Here is a 7,486-nt window from a genome sequence, read left to right on the forward strand (position 1 = left end):
CCCATACGGCAACCGACACGCAGACTACCGCTTGGTAAGCGAGATATCGAAAAAGCAGAGTTGGAGAAAATGATAAACCGTAATGTCATTGAGCCATCTAGTAGTGCTTGGTCTTCACAAATTGTAATAGTTTCGAAGAAAGGCGGGACTACTCGATTCTGTGTGGATTATCGTAAACTGAATGATGTGACGGCAAAAGATGCCTACCCTTTGCCCCGAATAGACGAGTGTCTCGACTCTCTCACTGGCGCCAAATGGTTTAGTTGTATGGACTTGAACTCTGGGTTTTGGCAGATAGGTATGCATGATGAAGACAAAGAGAAAACAGCATTTTCTACCAGTCAAGGATTGTACCAGTTCAAGGTAATGCCATTTGGTCTGGCCAATTCACCATCTACATTTGAACGACTCCTTGAGGATGTTTTGCGAGGACTTCAGTGGGAGATTTGCCTGCTGTACATGGACGACATCATTATACCAGCAGTCAGTTTTGAACAGACTCTGACGAGACTCGAATTTGTCTTTATAAGATTGCTTGATGCCAACCTAAAGCTAAAACCATCAAAGTGCCATTTCTTTCAGAAACAGATCCAAGTTTTAGGCCATGTAGTCTCTGAGGCCGGAGTACACACAGACCCAGCGAAGGTAGAGGCAGTTCAGACTTGGCCACGACCCACCAGCACAAAAGAAGTACGCAGTTTCCTGGGACTGTGCAGCTATTATCGCCGCTTTGTTAAGGGTTTTGCAAACCTTGCCCGTCCCTTACACCGGATCAGTCAAAAGAACCAAAAGTATCACTGGAACGATGATCACGAATCGGCCTTTCAGCAGCTTAAAGCAGTCTTGCTCTCCCCGCCTATTCTATCATATCCAATCCCCGGTATAGGATTCATCCTTGACACCGGTGCAAGTGATCAGGCAGTTGGAGCAGTTCTTTCCCAACTCCAAGATGGCGTGGAGAGAGTTATATCTTACTTCAGTAAATCCATGAACAATCATGAACAGCGCTACTGTGTCACGAGGAAGGAGCTACTGGCTGTAGTTTGCGCCCTTAAGAATTACCACTGTTACCTGTATGGGCAGGAAATACTTCTTCGCACAGACAATGCAGCTGTTACATGGATGAGGAACCTCAAAAACCCCACTGGTCAGGTAGCTCGATGGTTACAGGAACTAGGGACATACAACTTGACTGTAGTACACCGTCCCGGACAGAAACACTTGAATGCCGATGCTCTATCTAGACGCCCATGTAATACCTGTCGACGTCAGCAAAACTTAGATGATGAACCTGGTGTCGAGGATCCCAATGATGAAGATGAGTGTACCTATGTTAAGGTTGTAACCAGAGGACGTAGAAGAGAACAAATTCAAGAGACTATCCAGAACCAAGCATTGCTACCTGGTTGGGAGCCAGAACATATTCACCAGCTTCAATTACAGGATCCGAAGATATCGCCAATAATGGTTGACAAAGAGGCCGATGCAACTAGACCCGAATGGAGTAGAGTGTCTGGTTTATCAAGTGAAGCAAAATGCCTGTGGCGCCAATGGGAACGACTAGAGGTTAGGTTCGGTATGCTATACAGAAGGTGGTTGACTGACAATGGAGGATCTCATCTGCAACTTATAGTCCCTGAAGATAAGAAACAGGAAGTTCTGAAGTATTATCATGATCTACCAACTGCTGGTCATCTAGGTGTAGAGAAAACCATGGAAAGAATAAAAACAGCATTCTACTGGCCAAACATGAAAGCATCTGTGGAGGAATATTGTAGGACATGTGGATGCTTCGCTCGCAAAACTGGAAAGAACACAAAACATGCTCCAATGCGGCAATTCATAACAGGTGGACCAATGGAGAGAATTGAAATCGATATTCTTGGTCCATTGCCTTTGACAACCAAGAATAATAAGTATATTCTAGTTGTTTGCGACTGTTTCACTAAGTGGACAGAAGCATACCCGTTACCGAACCAAGAAGCTGTTACTGTCTGTAGGGTCTTTGTAAATGAATTTATTTGCAGATTTGGAACGCCACTCCAGATACATTCGGATCAGGGAAGGAACTTCGAATCCGAGACTTTCCAACAGATGTGTAGCCTCCTGAAAATAGACAAAACCAGAACAACAAGTATGAGACCACAGAGTAATGGTAATGTAGAACGCTTCAATCGAACACTGACAGCAATGTTGACAATGTACTGCGAGAAAAGACAGTCCACATGGGATGAGTTGTTACCCCAGGTTATGATGGCCTATCGGTCATCTGTTCACAGCAGCACTCACAAGACTCCAAACATGATGGTTTTTGGTCGAGAGGTAGTGATGCCTATGCAAGCTGTTGTCGTGCAACCTGAAAATCAGAGAGAAGATGATGTTGATGAAAATGAATACGTACACAATCTACAGAAGACTCTAAGCAAGACTCATGAGATGACTCGAGACACATTGAAACGAAGCAGCGAGTATCAGAAAAGACGATACGATGTACGAGCCAAGAAGAATGTGTTGAATGTTGGACAAGTTGTGTGGTTGTATGAACCTTTACAGAAGAAAGGTGTATGCAAGAAGCTGACGTGTGCATGGAAGGGTCCTTGTGTAATCCTGGAGAGGATAGATGATACGACGTATAAGGTCCGGAGGTCAGCGAAGAAGCAACCCAACTTGTACCATATCGACCGACTGCTTCCGTATAGAGGACGCACATTGCCCGTGTGGGTGAAGAGGATGGTGAGGGAGGTTACTACAGCAGAGTAAAGCAGTTGCAGTATTTATGTGGATGGAAGTCAGCTACATGCTGAGCTCGCCGTACTTAACGCATGAGGTGGAATTCTGTTCTAGCCCGGAAGTTTTGACTGTTTGCCTAGGTGACGCAAGCACGCTAGATGGGAAGAGAGCTCTCGATGGATGTGCGACTGGCTTGATCACCCAGTTAGGACTCATCCGGCTCGGCAGGTCCATAATTGCGTTGGATAGCCGAGCACTTAGTCATGTAAAGCTCGAAGCTAGTAGAGACTGAAGAATTGCCACGCGTTTGATTTTGTTGAAAATATGTAGCTGTATTGCTGAATTATTGTTATAACCAGCCTTCCTCTTCGTCCACTCCATGTAAATGTGCCGGTTCTGCTAGTTAAAAAACGTAGATCCAATACTTACCTGAAGATATACCACCTCAGCATTATTGCGATAGTTCATGATGATAAAAAAATTGCTAATAGCTTGATTGTATCTCGCCTTCAGATGACATCGACTGTGACAAAAGTTTTCAACTGCTGGCTGTGCTCATCACACACCTCCTTCAGGTCAAATAGGGAGTTGAAGAGTCACCTGATGTCGTCGCCTCATTCAGTGCTCAGGGTTATCTGTCCTTGGTGTTTTGATGAGGAGAAGACCTTCCGAAGGGTAGCAGACCTCCAGCCGCACTGCCAGAAGAAACATCGGAAAACTCTTGGGTCAACAGTGGACAGCTTTTTGACAGAGGCTAATGGGTTTTGGCTGGCAGTCCATGCGGATGACTACCTGAAGGTTGTTAGCCCCACAAGATGGGAGGCACCGGAGGCTGTCCAGGCACGTGAGGCTGTCCTCGACTGGCTACGGAAGGTAAGGAAGACTGAGAAGACCCAGTCAACATTCCGGTCTGGATGGGAGTTATCTCGTAGACGACTACGATCGCCCTCAACTGAGAGCCAGTTCATTCCGGACTATGATGAAGACACTCAGATGTACTCTCCAACAAGACCTGATATGCCGCTTCCTGATATTATGATTGGACACATATCACTTACCAGCAGGAACGCCAGGGTCGAATTTCATTCCAGAGACCAGAGGACCTTCTGGACAGCCGAGTTGGAGGAAAGGGCTCTTTCCAATGCATCCGTCATTGCTAGCTTGGCAAGAAGGATCCCAACCGCCGTTCCCTCTACCGTAGCCAGACCACCAGTCCGCCGGGTCCTGAAGGGGTCACAGACTGCCCTCAAGATGAAGTTGTCTTCTGTGCTTGGAATCGCTGACAAGACCATTAAGACAGTCTGGGAAGGGGAAACAACATTGCCAATCGTTCGCCGTCGATGCCTAAGTCCAGCACCAAAGAAGAGGAGAATGGAGCCAAGCTCGGAATCCACCTCCAGAGAGAAGATGGTTCCAGATAAGGATGGCAAAGACGAGACTGCTGGAGAAGCTGCTCCGGAAGTAGAGCTCATCATGCGTCCTGAGTGTCCATCCCCCTATGAGGACACTCAGAGAGCGCGAGGGGATGAAGGGGACGGTGAAGTGCCAATGACGGAGGGAGACACTGACACAATTCAGGAGGGCAAGCAACTGGAGGCAGTGAAGGAAGGTCCAGCGTTGACAAAGCGTCCTGAGTGTCCATCCCCCTATGAGGACACTCAGAGAGCGCGAGGGGATGAAGGGGACTGTGAAATGCCAACGACGGAGGGAGACACTGACACCACTCAGGAGGGCGAGCAGCTGGAGACAGTGAGGAAAAGTCATGCGGTGGCAAAACGTCCTGAGTGTCCATCCCCCTATGAGGACACTCAGAGAGCGCGTGGGGACGGGACTGTGATCCCGCCAGCTGCTCGGAGACAGGCGGAGGAGACAGCCAGCTGCCAGGTCTTAGACCTGAGTATCGACAGAGGGGCACAGATACTGGATTGTCAACCACCGCCAGCCAGTGCTGGAAAGAAGAAGGGCTGTCATGAGGGACACCAAACAATGAGGGAGCCGCCAAAGACAAAGGAGTGCCGACCCGTTGAACTGCAGTCACTTCCAGCCCAAACTGAAGATGGGAAGAGAGCTGAACGGATCTTGAGGACGGGGTGCATGCCTCTCGTTGCGCCAGCCAGGAGAGCTTGGGCTGAGGAGCAGGTATCCATCTCCTCTGTTCGGTGGCCACCATCTCAGTGGAAGGCATTCACACCAGGCCAGAAGCTGCGGGCATGGGAATTCGCTGCCATGACCCTGGAGAGAGGTGACTCCATTGAGATAGACGTAACCCGCAGCCGAGGGGACCTTCTCGATAGATACAACATGCTTGGACTGCCAGGAACTGATATCCCACCGGTTGAAGGTCCAGCCAGAAAATCAAGGTATTATACCTATGAGGTATTGAGGGGATTGGTGCACTCCAGTAGACCCACCGTAGACCAGCTACATTTTCTACGCCAAGTGGAAGTTTCCTCATCTGTGAGAGAAGTTTCCACAGATTACATCGTGAAAACATTGGATGAGGCTGGGATACCATTACGACTGTGAGGGCCAGTGATTGAGGAACAGTCTACTCGCGTGGATGACATTACAAACATTGAAAAATATAATGAACTTTTTAGATATATCAACCAAAATCCGGGAGTATTTTTGACTTGGGAGGGGGGAAGTTGTAATAAATGTAAGACTTTATATTGAAATGTATACCAGTATCATTTTGGCCATTTACGATGTGTGTGTCAGGTGAGATTCTGATCGTTATTTACAGCTTAGTTTACCCAAATATTGTACATGGGAAATGTTGGGAAGTTTTAGAAATAGTGCTAGCTTACTTTGTAATTTGTATCTATAATCGTGTGGAAACCATTGCAACCGTGATAGGACGTTGCCTATGGAAAACAGAAGTGGAATCTGTGGGATTGATTCGATAACTACACTTAATCACATATCAAACAAACTTTCGTTCATAATGAACTATCGGGATGTGTTACGTACTTGAAATACAGGATTTTCGTCCTTGGATTACGATCACCGAACCACGGAAGGGACATTATCGTAAAGCTAAACATCGTGACTGAGTGTGTTGTCCTATTCGCGGCGCCATCTTTGTTGATGAAGGAAGTGATGTAACGACTATGTTATAAGATAGGGACCGATAAATACTCTCTAAATAGTTTAGATAATTAGTAGATATATTGTATAAGTGATTTGGAAGAATGTGGTATCGAGTTGTGAGAGCGAACAGAGTTTATTTATTGAAAAGTCTGCGGACTATGTTTCATGTAAGTGGCATCGATGCACTTCCGGTACTATAATAGTTGTGTATACCGAAGTGCCGGACAAGTTTACAAAAGCTTTCATAGTGTGTAATTTCTGACGGACAAGTCATTATCTAGTATTAATTTATGTCTACATTTATTATAAGCCAAACGGACAGGCGACCGGCAATTATTTTGGTATTTTATTACAACATTGATTTTATTGTCCGGTGACGAGATTATGGTCCGGCGCCGGACAAGCGCTGATTGGTCAGATTCGATCACGTGGTCGCTGCAAAAGTTTATAAAGGCGCGGAATTTCGACTGGCTCTCCCAGATCTGCTCAGCCAGCGACAGCACTAGCATCATTCTTGCAAGGTACTTATACCTATATAGCCATACAAGATGGCTTGGGATTTTATGGAATATCTTTTTATATTCTACACTTAGTTAACTTAAGACTAAATTGTATCTCTAAATGATGGTAAAGTTTTCAGTATAACAACTTTATTTACATGTAATATTTCATGGGTTATCTCCCATTTACTAATAATATACTGAGGTGGTACATCTGACCAGCCGGCGTGTCCGATATTCTAATAGTATGCCACTGTAGGGCTATCGCGAGCAATCTCCCACTACACTAGTGACTTAGAGAGAGAGTGAGATTAAGAGGAAGGCCATATAATGTTGTACAAATGTATAGATGCTCCTCGCTAATAAATTGACCGACTTGAACTTAAAGAATTCTGTCTGTTGTGTTTGAGAAGTTACCTGGAGGAAATCAATGAATCGGCATTCCTGTTACAAATGGTGTCAGAAGTGGGATGTCATAATTCTCAATGATATCCAGGATACGGACCTCGCCTCGACGACTTGCTAGTGTAGTGGAACCCTTGTATATATATATTTAGTTATTTAAATGTTATGTTATAGTTAACCAAGTCTATCAATTTATGATGGCCAACTCACCGGATCGCGACATAGTATTTCGACACGAAACGGAACCTGATGAGCAAGGTCAAGGTGACCGCGATGACATAGCCAATGACGAGACAGCAGAACTTGAGGAATTTGAAGAAGCATCTGGTTACATAGAGCCAAACCGCATTTTAGAGCCTATCGGGCGCTTCCAACCAAGAAAGACTATTCAGATGAAGCCTGAGAAGTATACGGGGACAGAAGATTGGCAGGAGTATATATCCCATTTTGAAGCATGTGCTGAGTTGGGGAGGTGGGATAACAATGAGAAAGTATTGGCCTTAGCAACATGTCTTCGTGGACCAGCACGAACCTACTACATTAGTTTGCCTGCAACTGACAGGACGAGTAAGGGTATATTTATATATGGAATGGTACCAAATCCACAGTAAGGGTATATTTATATGTGGACTGATACCAAATCCACATTAAGTAAACATGAGATGGCGGTAGTACTACATCTGTCACCAGAACCTATAGTTTTAGTTTCAGTTTTGTGCTAATACATAAACATCTTTGTAAAAGACTGATATCCGTGT

The sequence above is a fragment of the Pecten maximus genome, chromosome 3 (genome assembly GCF_902652985.1).
Source record: "Pecten maximus chromosome 3, xPecMax1.1, whole genome shotgun sequence".
Lineage (NCBI taxonomy): Eukaryota > Metazoa > Mollusca > Bivalvia > Pectinida > Pectinidae > Pecten > Pecten maximus.